The sequence below is a fragment of the Python bivittatus genome, unplaced genomic scaffold (assembly GCF_059951505.1).
Source record: "Python bivittatus isolate LINGU-HERP-01145 unplaced genomic scaffold, Pbiv_v1 ctg000580_np1212, whole genome shotgun sequence".
NCBI lineage: Eukaryota > Metazoa > Chordata > Lepidosauria > Squamata > Pythonidae > Python > Python bivittatus.
Window position 1 is genome coordinate 25,193,951 of NW_028277087.1, and position 20,300 is coordinate 25,214,250.

Genomic DNA, 20,300 nt, shown 5'->3' on the forward strand with positions numbered 1-20,300 from the left:
GTCCTAAACCATGAGGTGGACATTTAACATGAAGAAAAATTAATCTACTTCAATTGCATGATCAAGACGACAGGAATATGAATTGTCATTAAATTATTCAATGTTCTTCTATGTATGGCCCAGAAAAGCAACACCAGCAGTTTATACTGATAATATTCCCAAAGTCCCAATCAATGTAGGAATTGATGAAAGGAGGAGATGTGGGTGTTGGGAAAAATCCAGGATCACATGAATCACAATTGTGGATGTGAACCAGTAGGTGGAGAACAGAATCAGAAAGACCTACAATAAGCTATTATAGTAATCCAGGTGGTATACCACTAAGGCATGAACTTACTACATAGCCATTTCTGAAGGAAGATATGAATGAATTCTCTGGATGATCAGAAAGTAAAACATCACAAATTCTTGTAGTTTTATCACTGAAAGTTTTACAGTAAGTTTCTCATTGATAAGAATTCCCAAATCAAGGTACCACATGCGGCATCTGCAACTGACAGTCCAAAAAAACAAAAGAAACAATAGAAGATGAAAGAGAAGGATGAACAGGCCTTTTCCAGTTTTAATTTAAGGTGGTGAGAACTCATCCAATTGGAGATACCAGTTAGACAGAGATAGAAGACCAGACCAAAGGAAAGGCAGAGGTCTTCTGGAGAACGTACGGGAATAATCGGTTATTGTCATTGGTGGTGGTGGTGATTATTATTATTTGATCATTATTAGGGATGAAGGGTCCATCAATTTTAAATTTGATCCAATTTAATAATATTATTACCAAAACAGGCAGTGGTTCAATATGCTAATTTATTTGAAATTTTTACCATAGATGTTCTATGGTTGAAATATTAACATGGGTGTTTGTTTTAATAGTTTTGGATTGTTATAAACCACTTGGAGTCCTTGGGAGATTCAACAGTACAAGGGCAATAAATAAATAATAAAATAATAAAACAGTGCAGAAAACAAATCACACTTTCAGGGACAAATAAAGGCTAATAAAGTAACATGTTCTGTATTAGGAACCAATAGCTCCCTTTCTTCTGAAAGTGGCCCAGATGAAGCACATGTAAAATCACTGAGAACAAATGCATTCTCCAGATGTTTTAGACTATGTTATATAATCTTGTGTGCATATCTTTGCTAGCTAGAGATGATGGGAATGACATCCAAAAGATAGTTTTCCTTGATTTTTGCAGATACTCTTGATCATGACATATTATTTGATCTCTGAATAGCTAGAAAACTAAGAAGAGAGAGTGTCTAATACCCCACCTCCATCAGTATTCCTAACTACCATTTTCATTTTCTCCAGTTTAAGGTGATCTAACTAGAGGAAACCTCTTTGATAAGAAGCAAAATCTGTCCACCAGATCTAGTTCCTCAACTCTATGTAGTTGGCTACATTGCTCTCATAAAAGCTTCCTCAGAGCTTGAACATCAGACCCTCTGAGGGGGCAAAGAAGGAAGGAGGAAGAAAAAGAGGTTTCAAATAGCTGTATTAACCACTTTTTATTATAGTGTGACATGATGAATGGATAGAAGAAAAGGTAATGGGTGGAAAATCTCAACACTCACTTCTTCAGCCCTCCTCTGTTTACTGAAGCAGGACAAGTAGTATGACCAGGATTGTCTTCTTAGAGAGAAAAGATGGGGATGTGGAAATGTAGGTGTGCAGTTGGAGAAGGAAGAATGATTACAGTTATTATTTTTCCCCATAATCCAAGCTGGAGTTTGGAAATGAACAGAGAACAATAGAAATGGATACAGGAGTCCTCACTTAACAACCACAATAGGGACTGTATAATTGGTTGTTAGGCAGGCCAGTTGTTAAGCAAGTCACCATGTGAGCAGACCCAATTTTACAACCATTTTTACGATGGTTGTAAAGTGAATCACTGCAGTCGTTAAGCAAATCACATGGTCATTAAGCAAATCACATGATTGTTAAACAAATCCAGATTCCCCAAGGGACTTTTTTGACGGAATTTGTTTAATGACCATGGTGATTCGCTTAACAACCACGGTGATTCACTTTACAACTATCATAAAAAAGGTCACAAATTGCACTTTGTGAGCAATTTTTGCGGTTTGTGATGTTCATAAGTGTGAGTACAGGTTGTCAATCACTTTTTCAGAGGCTGTCGTAACTTCAAACCAACATCAAACCATGGTCAAATGGTCATTAAGCGAGGACCTGTATTGCATGCCTTGATGATCATACACACAAAAAAAGTGGATCCATTTCAGAGCAGCATTCATTTTAGAAAGGCACTGAAAGAGGAATATAGTGGAGTACCTCAGGGTTTTGTCCTGGGCCCAGTAGTCTTTAACATTTTTATAAATGATTTTGATGGAAGGGATGCTCAGCAAATTTGCAGATGACACCAAGCTGAGAGGGATTGCTAACACTTCAGAGGACAGGCTCAAGGTTCAAAAGGATCTTGATAGAGCTGAATACTAGGCCTTTTCAACAAAATGCAGTTCAGTGGTGAGGCATGTAGAGTTCTACACTCAGGTAGGAACAATTAGATGTACTAGTACAAAACAGGTAGTACCTGGCTCAGAAGAGAAGGCTAAGGGGAGACATGATAGCAGCCCTCCAATACCTGAAAGGTTGTCACAGGGAAGAGGGTGTGGATTTATTGTCTGTAAGTGCCCAAAGATAGCACAAGAATCAGTGGAAGTTTTACAGAGAAAGAGCCAGACCTGAAGTGAGGAGTTTCCTGACTTTGAGCGCTATTAAGCTGTGTAACAGCCTGCCTCCTGGAGTCATGGGTGCTCCATCACTGGAGGTTTTCAAACAAATTTGCCTGGCATGGTCTGAGGATTCCCACCCTGGGCAGGGGCTTGGAGTAGAAAACCTCCAAGGACCCTTCCAATTCTTTGATAATCGTTTGGCACTTAAGCAATGATCTGAAGGGCTCATGTCTTGCTGTATATGAGCTCTTGTACGGCCAAAGAAGGTAGTTTATACATTTAAATGTCCCACTTCTTTCTTATTCTTAAGAGTAGGTTATATTTTAATGCTTTAATTATATAATGCGTGTGTGTGTGTGTGTGTGTGTGTGACTGGTTTTATTCATGAGAGATGTTTGTGCTTTTTCTTTTTTTTCTCTTTTTGTATATTCAATAAAAACATAAAAATTAAACAAATCTAATGGATTTTTAAGTAATATGACATCAAAGAACATTCATAATAAGTTCATTGTTATGAACAATGGTTGATGGATTGGGATTTATATCATATCCACTTTTTTATACCAGGGAATAGATGATTAAGCCCTTTTTATGGAGTAGGATCTGAGCAGCTGGAGAATAAGTCCATAGGATTGTGCAATTCTAAGACTTTTTTTCCCTGGCCTTCAGGAATTCTCATTCATGAGCATGTTTTCTGTTGTAAACCTTTCATTCTACAAATTATTCCAATGGAATCTATATGGAGGTGAGTATTTGAGGTTCCCCAGAAGAACGGAGCTTCCCAAGCCTTAAGCATGCCCCCTCACCCTAAGTTCCCCTTAAATGAGCTCTGACAAAGTAAAAAAATCCCCCAGGTGTCCTGCTGATAACAGGGAAGTTATTAGTTTTCATTCATGGTGTCCAAACTAAAGTAAAACATCCACACAGGCGATCATACATAATAATGGACTAGATAAAGTCCATTTTTCTTGGGCCTTCTGAAAGCAATCCTTGGGTGTTAAAGCAGGTCTCTTAATAAATATCTTATCTCCTCCCCACAGAGGCCCGGCTGCAGATAAACAGACATCCATTACTGTATCTTTAATAATAACCCGAATTTCCATCAGGGCCCTTCAAAAAGGCTCCCCCTTTTAAAGGCCTCTTTGAGTGGAAGGCATTGAATCTTGGGAATGGAGGAAAACATGAAGAACAAATTGTGATGTTTCCTCCCCCCTGCCCCCAGCTCCACAGACCCAACCCTAGGACTGTTGAATTCACTTCTCTTCACCTTCCATCACTATCCACAACTGTCTATATATGTACTTTCTTCTGCTTTCTGCAAAAAGCTTCAACATTATCCAAGATTGTTTCTTCTAATATTATTCTATAGAACGTGATAAAAAATCCCACCCCTGAACAGGAAACGTAGAAGAAAAGTATACCCTCAGAAAGCAGTCTACCAGCCTACTTCCCCTGCTATACAGTTTCTGGAGACAGTAGAGTCAACAGGTATAGATGATGGAGTTTCCACAAGAATCCCCCCCCCCCAAAAAAACCCCCTGTATTGTAAATGAAAGTGTTCACTTCCAAATCTTTAGAAGAGGATTTTACCTGGCTTCACATAATTTAGAAGCACTCCGTTTCCCTTCATGCCCCCACATTTCTCAACTCTAGACATGCTGTTGTTGGTTGCTTTTGTTCTCAGTTTTTGTCCACTCTTCAGTTTGTTTTGGACAACTTGGATCTTCACTGAAGATCCCATCATTGTTGCATTTGAATATATTCCTTCTTCTGTTGTTCTACTTGCAATCAAAACCAGATCTGCTAAAACCCCTTTCATGTTTTTCAAAATGCAGTTGCAATGTCCTCTGAGCATATAATACAATCATGAGGCACACAATTTGTAACTGCAGGAGAAACAGAAGATGTGGAAAAGGCCACGTAGTTTTGTCAGCTTGTACTGCACTCCAGCTGATGTCATGCTTGTCTGTGTTTCTTCAGTGCAACATGCAGCAGTTCCAGCCATGTTCTTCTCTTCCTGAGTATTGTATTTATTGTTTGTTTAAGAAATAAAATCTTGTTTGATTGCCAGTTCCAAGCATCCTGTCCTGTACATTATAGTTGTTTGTATTTCTCCCATGCTTGGTAATAAGCTAAGCAAACATTTGTTTTAATCAATCTGAATTTGATCCAGATAATTAGCCAGCCTGAAAAATCTATGGATTGTCTACAGCAGGGCAACCTTTTGGTGACCAAGGGGCACACTTAACATTAGTGAGAGGATGGAGAACTGCTAAATGAATGATATCATACCACCCATGTCAACAGGGCTGGTCCATGGGGAACTTTTGAGTGTGCCCCACCTGAAAATAACAGGAAACAGTGCTGTCAATTTTCAATAATCAGAGATGTACACGATTCTAAGGGCCACAAAAAGGGAACTCAGCACTGCCTTTGAGCGAAGGAAGCTACTTCAGAAACTCTACCTCTGATCCCCAAACTGAATCTTACAGTTGGTGCTCACTATGATTGTACATTGATCTGGATTCAAAGGGGAATATGTGATATGAAGCACATATGAATACAGATATTCTACCTGTCAGCACCTTCTCAAAGCTAATGTGTCTTACTCTGGGATCACATGACAGCATCACATGAGCCCAAAATTCACAACTTCATTAAGGAGTTGTTGACTGGTACAACATGCATGCCTAGGTACATCCCAAATTACCTTTTCCCCATTGAATCCAGATCAGGACACAGCCCTGACTCCAAATTGATCAAAATGAACAGGATTACTTATGATGCCATATAGCCAATCATTTTAGGTTATGCAATATATAAAAAGACAGGTGAAGTCAATTGAAAATGAGGTTGTCATCATAGAAAAAATTGAGACAACTGCATTATTCTACACAATTAAACAGATTTGTATTTGTCATAATTGAAGGTAAATTAACAAAGAGAAAGAAATCAATTTAAAACTAATAAGGAAACATAGCCATTGTTAAAATAAAATACTCAAATATGTGAGTTACTTTTCAACACTACTCCAGAAGTTCCTGAAAGGAGGGAATAGTTACAGCCTGGTCCTATAAAAATATATATAATATTTTTTTTAATGGATACATTTATTGCTGGGTCTTGCAGCTATATTGAATTTATTAAATATATTGCTGTGATTATAATTTTTTTTCCATTTAATTTACTAAGAATGCAAAGGTTTGGTCTAGAGGACCCAAGGGAAATCTAGGAAACACTGAGCAAAATCCATGAAATTCAATGTAGCACACTAATCATGGTGGCATTATAGTATTAATTGCTATAATGTTATACTTCTAATCCTATCTTATACATTGTAGCATGTAATTTCATTGTGAGAAAGAGGGGGAAGGGGTGGGAAAAAGAATTAAATTTGGCTCAGTCGTGTAACTTAATAGAGTAGTTTGACTCCTACATACTCAGGACTGTGAGGTTAATGTCACAAAATGCAATCCACAAAGGGATACACAAGGACAAACAACTTCTGACACCCAGGTAGAAACATGGACATTAGCTTCTTTGCTTTTTCAAGAGGTACCCAGGCCACATAAACGATAATTAGAATTCATTGTAAAGATGATTTATCAAGTCTATCATTGTGTTTGAAAAGGCGAGGTCACCCATGAATGCTGATGAAATTTCCCAAGATTCCATCCCCAAGGATTTTCTGCATCTGCTGCCCTCTGAGATTGGGGGAAATAGCCCCAGGCAAGCTTCTTATTAATGTCAGACAGAAAAAAAGATAAGCATTTTGTCCAAGATAATGTTTTTCTTCCTTTGTCTACCTGACACAATCAGACCTTTAAATAACATGGTAATAGGAAACATATGAATGTCCATGTGGAATGTTTTGGTTGATAGTCCCAGAAGTAACAAGCATTCCCTAAGATGGAGCAGTTTTATTAGGGGCAGTTGTTGCTGGGAAAAATAAGTCATTTCACCAGTGTATAACTTACTATTAATTCTCAATCAAGGTGGGCAGCAACAGCTTTTGCTCTTCCTCTTCCTCCTCCTCCTCCTCCTCCTTCAAATAAAGTGACACATTGATGGTTGCAGAAGTCTTTAAGAACCATATAAGGAGGGGTTGTATTAACACGGTAACACATATATACATGCTATTAGAATCCTAATCAGGGCTGAGTGATATTTTTGCTGTGAAGGGCAACCTTCTCTTGGAATTATTCCATGAGCAACCACATATAGATGGAGCATGAGTGAGCAGGAAGACCCAGTCTTTACACATCCTTTCCCCCACAATCCTTTTTTCTTCCTTTTTTTTCCTTTCAGACACCCTGTTCTAGCTGTGTCTTTTTTTTTTTTTCACGTAGCAGACTAGTATAAATTATTCTTGCAGAAGTCTTACTTATTTGCAGATACTTTTGAAATTAGGCCAATTGGTTGCCCAGCAATGACCTAACAAAATGGTAGTACAGTCTGACATAACCTCCAGCAGCTCATTAGGTGGGTCTTTGGACCATATCTTGAAGTTATTTATACCAGACATGCTTCTGCTTCTTCTAACATCTCAGTCACATGTTTTGAACTTCTGCATCAACATCATTAAATTTTCAGTCCCATAACCACTTATCTGGAAGAAAGCCTCACTGAAATCAGTGGAAATTACTTTTGAAATATATGTATAGATTTTCACTGTAAGAGTCTTAAGTTTGATTTTCACTTCAGCTAAAAGTTCACGGGGATGCCTTTGGCAAGCCACCATCATGTGCCTCAGATATCTGTTTGCACCACATGGATGATAATGATTATAAAAGCCTCTGTGTGTGTGTGTGCCTTTGAGTCAGTCTTGATTCCTGGTGACTGCCTAGACAAGTCCTTGTAGTTTTCTTGGCATCATTTTCAGAAGTGGTTTGCCATTGCCTTCTTCTTCCTAGAGCTGAAGAAGTGCCTAAGGTGGGACTAGAACTCATGGTTTCCTGGTTTCTAGCCTGGTGCCTTAACCACTACACTAAACTGTCTCTCTTGAAATCCTAGTTTACAGAACTGTTGTAAGGATTACTAAGCTAATGCTTAGAATGCATTTGCATATTGTTCTATAAATGCTAGCTATTATTATTACTATTTGACATTATAGTACAACTGAAAGCTAATTCATATTTATCTGAGAGTAAATTCCACTTAATTCAATCAGATATAATTGATTAGACATAGATAGGATTGCACTGTAAACTAATTTCAGTTTAATGAAGTATGGAAACTATAAAGTAATACTAACTTATTTTCATAGGCAGAATGCAAGGGTGCATAAATCTTAGGGATAGAGAGAAACCTGTTATAAATGTAGTCACTTCAGGCAGAAAAGAACAATCATGCAATCTTTAATCCACATTGATCGACATAGGTTTGCTGGCATTTGGGGTCACTGTCTGTAATTTCTGGTTGGTCAATATTATGTGTTTAATGCACAAAATGGTATTTAATTATCTGAGATGAATAAAATGCTTGCATTTGAAATCAACTGAACATAGCTAGCTATTCTTGATGAAGAATTCCACATAATGGAAATGTATTATCTTATCTATTTGATAATCCACTTATTAACTGAGCTTTCAGGAAGCTCTTAGAAATATTAAATGTTGCTTTTGCTCATATAACAAGGATGAGGCTAGAGTGAAATGGGGGAAATCTGATAATCTAAGAGTCCAAACAAGCTTGGTCATTGTTAAAAGGAAGCATGGGTTGCAATACAGAAGCAATGAGCATCTTTTTTTTTAAAAGAATACAATATGAAAAAAGAGATTTCTATTATTTTCTTTAGGCCCCTACAATAAAAGCACCAGGCAAATATTCCTAATGTTGGTGCTTCTGTAAGTTGGAGTTCATTGAAATGTCACAATGTAGAATGTTCTTCTTTATGGTTCCATCTCTTCCAGGACACTCCCTTCAATTCTATCATTCCATTACCTCCTCCTCTTTCCAACCCCTAAGAATTATTCAGCCTTTTCTATCTGTTCATTTAAGTATGCTCAATTCCCACTGAAGTATTGAGGGGAGCACTGTTATCTCTAATGTCTTTGTGCATTTAGAACCCAAATTTAGTGCTCTTTTTGAATGGCTTCAGCAACAGCAATGTGCAATGACATAATACAGAACAACAGAAGCAAAAGATAATAGGGCTCTGAAGAATCTTACACTTTGACAGAGACAACAAAGAGAAGGATTAAGATATCAAGGAGAACATACACCTGATATAGAATAGAGGAATGGATACTTAAGGATGATACTTAATTTAACGGGCACAACCATTGTCTCAAATACTATTATTGAATTATTGGAAGGACAGCATGTTTAAATTCCCTTCATCCACCAGGGCAACAGAGAAGAACCACAAACAGATTCAAAAATGCCACAAATGCAACACAATAAAACTGTAAACAATGTTTTCATAAAAGACCAATTAAAAACATCCAAACAAAAGCAACAACTCTCTAAATAAAAACCTGTCTTATACCTCAGAAATGTCAGGACAAATTAACCAGTTGAATCTGGCATTCCAAATAGGAGATGCCATTACTGCAAAAGTCCTTTTCTCTTGCTCCTTCACAACCTCCTTCCTCAAGCAAATGAAGAAGCCTTTCCTAGGAGTTTAAGTCTTTACTAAGAGTCTTCTTGAGCTGAAAGCTAAATAGCTCAAGGTCTATGCGGTAAATACGTATTTCGAAAGAAGAGAGACAAAGAGAGGTGCCACTGTGACACTTTTATGGGATGAAATTGGAAACATAGGGAACAGCTTGGTACCATATCCAACTGGTAGACCACTGTGACTCACTGAGGCATGCTGAGGTTAACGTCACTGGATAGGTTCACCCAACATGCTTAACCAGATCAATTAAAAATCTAGTGGCAATATTCACTATATTTGTCTAGGGTTCTGTGTGTGTGATCTCTATGGTTTACCACGATTAGTTTATGATTCAATATATTATGCAAAATCCACAAATGAACTTACTGCAGTTAAGCATGTTCCTTACATGGAGCCACTAAGTCATCTGAATCCACTCTGGACTGAGATTCAGGGAGACTGAGATTGAGGGAGATCCTCAACCTTAATCTGGAACCATAATTTGAATTAAAATAATGTAGCTATAGGGCCAAACACAGATGCAAAATTGAACAATGGTCAATTCCACATTTTGGCTTTCAGGTGTTGAGACAAGCAACAAGAACACCACAAACTGGAGTTGCTCCTCCATACCATTTCTGCTGCTCATTACTCATTTGCACTTCCTCCAGAAACTTGAGAGGGCTTTAATGTTAAAAAAAAAAAAAAAAAAAAGGATTGGGAGAAGGATTATCTTGCTTCAGACACCATGGTTCCAGCCTTAAATGAGCCACTGTGCATCCATTTTTCTTTTATTGTAGTTTTGTTAAGATCAACAAAGCAGGAATTACCAATCAGCCATATACTACAAGGGTGGCTGGAGAAAAAGAGGGAGTCGATCAAACCAGTGCTTCAACCACTGACAGGTGTGTCATGCAATGCATCAATGGGGTTATTTGTTATGGGGCTATAATATTAAATATACTCTAATCCAAGCTTAATTGTATTGGTTTAGTCTTTGCAGTAGGAGTTAGTAAGGCAGAAGGTAGGTTAGAACCTGCTGGTAAATTATGTTCTTGTTAAAAGAATTGGGTATTCAAAGGCCTTACTGTAGATCACCCATTAATTTACCAGCAGATTCCAACCTACCTTCCTCCTCTAAGGAATAGAGGAGATATAGAAGGGGTATCAACAAGCCTTCTCTACCCACTTACCTCCTTCTAAACTAGGCTATTAAACGTCCTAACCTACAATAACACAAATACAAAATTGTATGGTTATATTTGGATTCCAAAGCATGCTTCAAGGTTGCCTAACTCCAATTCTGCAGCTGGGCAGACCCACCCAAGACTCTATTTAGCTTTGATTTCCATTATGAGTTGTAAGGTTGATAGAAGAGCTCACACTTAAAAGATGGAAGAATCCACTTCTCTTAGCACTAATAGCTGATAGGACAGACAGGGCATAGGAGCTCTGCACCCACATTGCCTAGCAACTAGGTCAAATTAAAGAAGTTTATGTTAGCTTCTTGCATGCATAGAGAGAAAAAAAAACATACCATGTTCTGTTCCAGGATATGCTTGTGTTGCTCTCAAGCATGGATGGGCTGGACTGGAAAGGACTGGGGTGAGTTCACGTGAACTCCTTGTTAAATTGGGGGGGGGTATCTGAACCCCTTGTTAACCCAGAGAGCCTTGCACTGTGCAATATCTACCACATGGCCAAGTTCTGAGGGACCTATGAGCTCTGGTTTACATAGCAGTCTGCAGATCATATCTCTTCCACCCTTCCTCCTGTCCAGGTTCCAGGCAGTTCAGCATTAGGGCTGAGTTGGTTACCATTTGTGACAAAGAGTAGGCAGAATGAAAGCACCAGCTTGATGGCTTGTATAAGTGCAGCCACAGAGAATCAGATGGCAAAGTTGTTGCCATTGGTGACTCTTGAGCCAGTGAAGGGCACTGAGCCTGGACCTACAACAGGTCAAACCCCCATGCATTGTGGATATCTCTGTAAAGAAAAACCAAGATTTCCTCTATGGCTGGTGAGAAGGAGGGAGGGAGAGATGGAGGGAAAACAACTTTAATTTCAAATATATCCTACAACTACATAAACCTCCTCACAGCAGCAAAGATTACCTCCTCTTCTTCCTCCTCCTCCTCCTTCACCACCACCACCACGACCACCGTGCAGACACTCGTCTATACAGGATTATACCTAGTCCATGAGAATTGCACTCTGTAAAACTTTAATTTACAGAGAGTCTTACAACATTTTTCAAGCAAATCAGTAACACACTCTATTCTCAAATCTTCCATTTCTATTACTTTAGATACCTCAAGCCTATTTGTTTCCCTGAACCAAATAAAGTTTGTCGAGTTCTAAATTTATTGGATTTGGTCTGTTTGTTGAGATACTCTCCTGACATGGATACTCTTAAGAAAAAGTGAGGGGCTGGGGAGAAGAAAGGTGGAAACAAATTAAAAATAGATCCAGGTAAGCCATAGTCTGACCACAACATAAACAGGGAGACAGAGAGGAGGAAAGAGAGAGAGGGAGGGAGATTCCCTTTTAATACTTAAGTGGTTTGTGAAGCACAAACTGTGCTGTAATGGCAGAAGCCTGAGATCCCATTGGAAGAGCTGGGGATGCAACTGTTTTGGTTTTATTGCCCAGAAGTATTTATAGCTGCCAGAATAATCTGGCTAGCCATGAGTGGGTTCACTTTGTGCCCAGGGGCAGTGGCTGCTGTTTGTGACTCCACCCAGGCAGCAAAATGCCTTTAGTTGGTAGAAAATGGTCAATATCATCTCAGCTCCAGGAGATCCTGAGCTCCAAGTGCAAACATAATATGTGAAAGAGATGCACTCTTACAGTCCATATATGACCCTTTAGACTTTACAGATTCCTATTAATAGTGAAATAATTAGATCTTGAAGAACAACTTGGAATAGAAGAAGAAATAAAACAAGTAAAAGGCCCGTCTCAAAATAAGGTTCAGATGTGCATATCTGAATTATATAACTACAGTGATGTTAGTTTTGCCCCAGAAATCTAAATAACTTGTAATAGGGTAAGAGAGGATGAGCTAGGATGAATGGTCTCCAATACCTCCACATTAGTATATGACTGTTCTTCATTGGATTTTACAATTTGTCCTTTTTTCTGTTGAAAGGAGAAAATGTGCTTGTTTCATCCATTTACTTGGAAAAATTATCAAAGGAACTCCAAATACTGTTTATTCTATATAGCTTATTTGGTTCTTAAATTTATGCAGTGTTGACTTTTTAATTGACAAGTAATATGAATCAAGACTGAAAACTAAGATATCCTTGTCCTTATTCTCTTAAAAGTTTCTGCATACTATATAGAAAGAGGAAAGCCTGTTCTTGCAAACACTTGGCCAAATAGGGCCTTGTCATCAAGGTAGACCTCCGTATCCTCCTCTGAGACAAGCCAGGACCATTTAAAAAAAAAAATCTTTCAGAATATGAATAGCAGGTAGCTGAACCAATCAGTTGCAGCTTTTATGGGTAAGTCACCAATGAAAGTACTGGAGTAGTAGTAGGCCTGCCACCTTGCAGTCTGATTGGGTCAGATACCTACTGTTTGTATTTGAATTCTCTCATTTAAATTTATCCACTCTTTCTGTAGTGTGTAATGGCCAGCTGGTAGAGTTCGTATTCCACTAAGCAGAAGACATGAATAAATAGGCTGGGCAGTGAGGGAAACTGACCCCTCTAAAGGTCTTTGTCTTGAGTCTTCTCAAGCTTTGTAGTGTCTCTCCCTGCAGGATCGCTGTTCAGACATGATACTAAAGGAGAAAGAAGGCTGAGGAAAGAAGTGGAGGAGAATCCTTTCTGTCCAATGGATGGATAGAGCAGTTTTCCACTATAACATTTTTTTTTCTTCTGGTGCAAAAGGCCTGGCAAATTTATTATGGTTTAAAATGCATTATATCAATCATTGCATACTCCTGAATATGTATATTTAGGGCTATATCCTAAATGTTCTATTTGCAGAGGGGTTTTTCCCTCTTATTTTTTCAAAGCCCTTTCCTTCATCAATTACAGGAGTTTGAAAGTGGACTTCGATAGTCCATTGTTGCTTATATGGTTGCATGATCCAGTGAGTAGATGAAAAGCACAGTGCAGCAGCAACTGTATTTCTTGCACAAGTGTGACAGCTCAGCTGCAGCTTTCCCGCCATCGACACCATCCTTGGCAGACTATGCTGTTTGGTGAGTAGCTAGCATGCTTGTACCATGCATTTCATGCTGCCTGTACTGCTGCCCCCTCAGTGCAGATAGGCTGGGAAAGAAATATTTTTTCTGTATAGGCTCAGTCATGAGCTGTGCAGTACTCAGAATTTAAGAACCTGCACGTGCATTAATAAGATTTCCCTTCTGGTCCAGCCAAGTCCTAAAAGGGCTCAAAGACTTTTGAAAAGTTGCTGTAAGGGCAAGGGAACAGAATTAGCAATGTAATGAGCAGTAGACCCTTCTCCACCTTGGGGATATCAGAAGATACCCCAACATGCCAACCGTTGATACTGGTCCTGGGTAAGTACAAAAGAAAACTGATAGCAAGATGGAAAGGCTGAAGAATGTGGTTGGGCTAAGGAATAGAGGAAATATATACGGGAGATAGGATCTGTAGGCTTCATGCCTTTAATGGCATTTTGTTGCTCAGGGAAAAATTTCTCAAGACAGGCACGTTGCTGTTGGGTAATGGAGAAGACAAAGACCATTCAAGCTAGGGATATCAAAGCACCAAAAAAACCAGATAAGCTACTGCATATCTGAGATATTCATCAAAATCAGCAGGAAGTCCAAGCCTCGGTTCCAACTCAGTTCCCAAAAGATGAAAATTGGTTCTGACAGTTAGAAGCCAATGCCCATCAGCATTAACTTAGACTTTGATTTTGGTCCAGGCATATCGAAATGTGAAGTTGAGTGGACTCACCCAGCTCTGATGTCTTGGACAACTAATTGAAAAATCCTTACTGCAGACAGTTGTTGAAGGTCGGGGAAAAGCAAGCCTTGACATGTTCCTAATGAAAGACAGTTGCTGGCAATCATTTGCTCAGTTGTCCATAGCTGGGAGGCGTAGGGTTCCCTGCACAGAGGCTTTTCTAATTTCCATTCTAATTTGCAAGTCATAAAAAGAGAAGCCATTTGTGATCCACAAGCTTCCATTTAATTTCTTGTCACCCTAATCATGCCAGTTTAACCCTCACTTGTTTGCCTGATTGCTTTGCATGCTCAGTTGATCCATTGCCTTTTCCTGAAAATGCAGCACCTTCTCAAATGGGGCATCAGATATTTATACTTCCTTGTTGCAGTTTAAGGAAAACAAAACAAAACAAAAATCCCAATTATTTCTGAACAACTTGGCTTTGAGTTGCAATCTAGCACCAGTGTGCAACAGAAACAAAAGGCCAAACTAAGCATATTCAGAGTCTTAAAATTGCTTTGTCCACAAATAGCCTGCTTTATCCTGCAGTAATGTGAAAACTGATTTGATATTAACCATATTTGGACACATAACTTCTAGGCAATGTTAAGCATGTCAAAATATTAAAAGCTTTGAAGGAGATTCTGCCAGACAATTTTTACAGTTTCAGCTCCCTGTATAGCTTACATGTCAGCAAACCCATTTGCTAGAATTCATTACTTTGTTCATAAGACAAATATCTTCTATATATTCCAGGCACAAAATAAACAACCCAAATAAAACTTATGATTTAGAAATATCAGAATGGTAACTAAATAGTGCACCAACCAACCAGAATTTACATTTGAGTGATGAGTCTTCCAGAATAGAAGACTTCATAAAAGGAGCAAAGCCAAGTGAATTTCCTCTTAGGATTCAAAACCCTTGGGATAAATACAGAAAAGACTCACTTCTCATGCCCATCACGGCAGTGCACACAAAATATGGGACGGATTCCATTCTTAGGTCTTGGGCAAGTTTATATAGCAGAAGATGATTCTCAGTGTATGTGCTTTACAGCCACATACAAGAAACTGGAGAAATATTTGGCAGACAGTTTAGAATTCTTAAATCTAGAACATCAAACCCAGTTTCATGTATGCTACTGTATGTTGTTTCACAAACACATGTCAGAATATGCATACAAGTGTACAGAGAAGAATTGATAAGTTCTGATTATTTTACTTACCCTCTTCTGGTATGCATGGAAGTTATCCAATTTTGTCCACAAGTGAATATCATAGCCCAACAGAGGATTTGGTTATAGTCCCCTCTAATTTAACTGTGTCCATTGCATGATGATCAAATAGCCAGGCGAGCAGTCAAATGTGGTTTATATGCCTCAAATATACCCTTGCCATAAGAGATGTATGTGCAGTGCATTGGTTGGGGCACTTATAAATATGATTTTAGATTTGTTTTTTTGACTGAAACTATGCACAACCATACCCTGAGGATCTAAATATGGCTATGTGAAGCCTCTCACTCCATAATCAGACCGTGTTAATAAAGAAAATTATCTATATGGTGTAATCATGTGCATAGGAATCTATCTTTCCTAAGGAAGCTATTGGGGTGTTTTTTTTATGGATGTTTATAAAATAAAACAACTGTCACTGAGAAATGGAGTAGAAAAGTCAGAACATGTTAAATAGCTGCCCCCTACTGGCTGCTGGTGGCAGATAGCACCAAGTGTCCTAACTAAGGGGTTGATGAATATTTAGGACTTTGGAGAGCTCCATGAGTTTCTGTGTAGTCTTTGGACCTGCTACCCTTGAAGGAATAGATTAGGCCGCATTATCAGCTGGACAACTGAATGATATCCACAGTCATTCAACCCCATAACCCAGAGAGATCAGAATTATTACAACCAATTACATCTTCACATCCTATGTAGAGTTATTATTTATATAACCAGCAGACAGAGAAGATGGAGAACAGCTAAGTTTATGCTAAAAATTTGAAATTTTGACACCCCCCCCCAAAAAATGCATGTATATGAATAGGTATCCTTTTGCAAGAAACTCCTGCTGCTCTCCCAGCCTTAAAGTAGCTTACTAGCAAACCTAAACAGAAGCATCCTAGCAAATCATCCAGCCAAAATGTCCCAGCTCCCAAAAATGCAGAAAATGCATTTTTCTGTTTAATAATTATCATAACAAAACAAATGTAGCTGTTGCTCATTAAAAATGTCCATTGAGTTCCAATAAATCTCTTTTACTAACTTGATTTTCTGAAGAAAGGCACTTCATTACTTTTTCTTCTCCCTTTGTTCTGATGCTAAACTCACTGACTGTCTATTTCATAGCTCACTGACACTAGTTCAAGAGCATGTTCTCTATGCAGAGTAAACCAAAGTCACTATATGAAATGGGCAGCTATACAAATGTGATTAAATAAATAAATAAATAAATAAATAAATAAATAAATAAATTTAATCAGAATATTTATCAGGAATGGCATCTCCAAATTCTATCACCCATATGCTCTCATTCTCCACCTTTAAGCATAAGTCTACAATACCTCTCCAGCTTACCTTCCTATATTTACATTTGACACCTTTTAAATAAGAGTGGACAGAAAAGAATTCACATCTTTTACTGACATTTATACAATTATGAGCTTCAAAAATCAGTTGAGTGTTCACTCATTCTAGCACATGTATCTGCTCTCAGATGACTATATAAGGAACAGCTTCCTCCCTTCAGATCAACCATCCACTTCCAAAATAACAAATAAAAATGATTTCATTAGGCAGATACAGTCAGCAGCATTACCAGTCTAGATAAAGGAGCTTTAGATCTCAGATTAGCCAATCAGTTTGCTGGGTTCCTACAACACACTAATTCATGGGTCATTTAATCATAGTTTACTGAATTAACCCAGTTGTCTGGGTTCACACAACACATTAAAACCAAAAGCTAACTACACAGACTGGGTTTACATAATGTATTGAGCCATAAACTAGCCAATCACATTTTAGCCTGGCCTGTTGAATGAACCCAGCCAATTACTTTGCTTCCTGAAACATTTCTTCTCCCTCCTCAAACTTCAGCGCAAAGATCACCAAGCTTTAGCCCCAGAATACATTTTTGAAGGAGATAGCCTGATTCATTTGGCAAAGATAATAAGAGATTGTGAATAAGAGAACACATTTCACTTGGCATGAGCAATAAGAGATAGTGAAGAGGAGCATAAGTAATTCACTTAGCATAGGTAATAAGACACAAGAAATGAATATATCTAGTGAATAATTCCCTCCTCCCTCCAAATTCTCACAGGCCTGGGAAGAAGCAGGATAGAAAAAGAGCTTTTGAGCTTTGGTATTTTATTTATTTGTTTGTCAAATTTATATAGCCGCCAATCTCACGAACGTGACTCTGGGTGGCATGTAGAAGACTCCTGAGAATACCACGGATAGCCAAGAAGCAAAACAAAAATCAATCATAGAACAAATCAATACAGAATTCTCACTTGAGGGACAAATGACTGGTCTCAAATTATCATATATCAGACACATTATGTGAAGACCTAATCTCTGTAAAGATGATAATGCTGGGAAAGGTAGCAGGAAAGAAAAGAGGACAATCAACAGCAAGGTGGATGGACTCAATTACAGTGGTGATGGGTATACAATTGGAAGTTCTGCAGCACCAGGTTGGGGATAGGCTGGAGAAAATCTATCTACGTCACCAATAAGAGTCAACACCATTATATGATGGTATATAATCAATCAATCAATCAGCAGAGATGAAGTTGTATTTCCTGGTACAGTGCTGGATATTTTCCAATAACTCTTTACATTACTCTCAGTACATGCTATGAGTATTTGTTCATTCATGCATGCATGCATGCATTAAAAACATTTGCATGGCCTCCCATCTTAAAACCAAACTCTGGGCAGCTCACAACTAAAGAATAAGACAATATACAGTATACAAACAATAAAAACAGAGAACAATCAAACCATCCATAGTACACACTATGAGAAATATACTAGGAACATTGCAAACCAAAACTGAAAGTAGAACTGGACAGACTCCTAATGGATTTAAAGTTACAGGAAAGCAGATTCTGATTTAATGTTATGGGGGCGGGGGGGAGGGAATTCTGAGTGATAAGAGCTGTCAGGTGGTAGAACCAATTACCCCAAGAATGATGGGCTACCCCTACTAGATGTGCTTAAGCAGAGACTAGACAGAGCCATCTGTCAGAGATACTTAATTTGGATTCCTGCACTGAGCAAAGGGTTGAGTTCAATCGTGTAAGTGTAATGGAATTCTCAGAGCCTGTGAAATGTCCATTTGCAAAATATTACAGGGCCAGAACATCTGCACATTCCTCTCATATCAGGGAAGTGAGTAGCAACCTCCCCACTGTATCAAAAGGCAGTCAGCAAGAAGATCAAAGAACCCCCAACCTTAATTTACAGATAAATGGAATACTAAAGTAAACATATCCAGTTTCCAAGATTATGTAACCTAACCTTTTTTCTTTCAATACATCTGATTAATAAGACTCTTATGAGAATCTAGCTTTGATTGTGAGTGGCAGCTAGAGGCTTGACATCTATGATTTGATTATTCTACTGTGTGGATTGAGTCACAGTATTCAGATTCTAGGCAGTCTTAAATTGCCTAACATTGGCAGTTTCTCAGCACTAAAGCCCTATTTGTCTCTTCTTTAGGACCAGTCCTACCAGATTAAGCAGAACAAGGCATTCACCTCAGATGGGAGGTACTGAGTGGTGAGAGAAGACAGACAGCAGCTCTGTGGACATTCTTCTCTCCTGAAGCCTAGCCTGCATCTCCTTAAATAGCCTGCTACTCCCTAAGTTGAGGGATACTGTCTTATCACACAAAATGAACATGTAGTTGCCAGCTATTTTTATCTTCTCATATAGTACCTGCAGAAAGGGAAAGGAAAGGAAAAATCACACAAGAACACAAATTCCCCAAACCAATCTTATTACACACACACACACACACACGTGTCCTATTATTACAATTAAATGATTCAAATATTTAAATCAATTCACCTAAATGTATGAGAAATTATATGTACATATAAATTAGTGTATACAATCACATTTTGTCAGAAGAATGGGTAGGTAAACATCTTGTTTTTCACTTCAAGGAGCAAATCTTCTTGACCCACGCCTGCCTATTTGTAATTCTAATGAAGTCATCGCTTTGACTGTGCCCATAGTGGAAAAGGAGCTGTTTAAAAATACAGCAGCTACGAAATATGTACAAGTGTCATCATACTGTTACCAGTGTAACTATGCAATTATCATATATATTGATTTATAGCTGTTTGGTTCTTATATAAAGACATGTCCATATTGCTTTCTTGGTAGCAGTACACAAGGTATAAAAATGGACACGCATGAAAGATGGGACACATGTAACACAAGAGGAGAATAAACTATATTTATTCATATACTGGGGTTCCCTTTCATTTCTGCACATCCCATCACTTTTGATGGTCAGTGCCCAGCTGCACACATGATCGAGGGTGTCCACTAAGCTCTCAGGAATGCACAAGATTTGCAAAAATATAAGCAAATCTTCAAGAGAAAAAACTAAGTAGGCAAAAATCAACTCTGTAATGAGGACTGTGCATACTCAGTGCCCTCCACAAGCAAACTAATTTCATCCTACTACAGTTATAATTCTTCCTCACAATAACCTAAGTTTCCCCAGCTTGACGCTTAGACCTTGGGATTGCTTCCCATAGAATTCCAAGCCAGCATGTCCATAGATTGTGAATCCTGAGAGTTGTAGTCTGGATATATCTGGAAGATTCCTGGATGAAAAATGCTAACACTTTTGAAAACAGCAACCCCAAAAATTCTCTTTTGGGAGGAGGAGGAGGAGGAAGAATAAGGTGTGGTGGTGGTGAAAATAGTGGGAAATTAGCTGGAAGGACTTCTTCCAAGACAAGGTGCACTAGAAAAACAAGAGCACATATCAGAGACATCAGTCTTCCAGTAGCTTCTTTCAAAGCTTTATTACAGAGTATCTCTCATA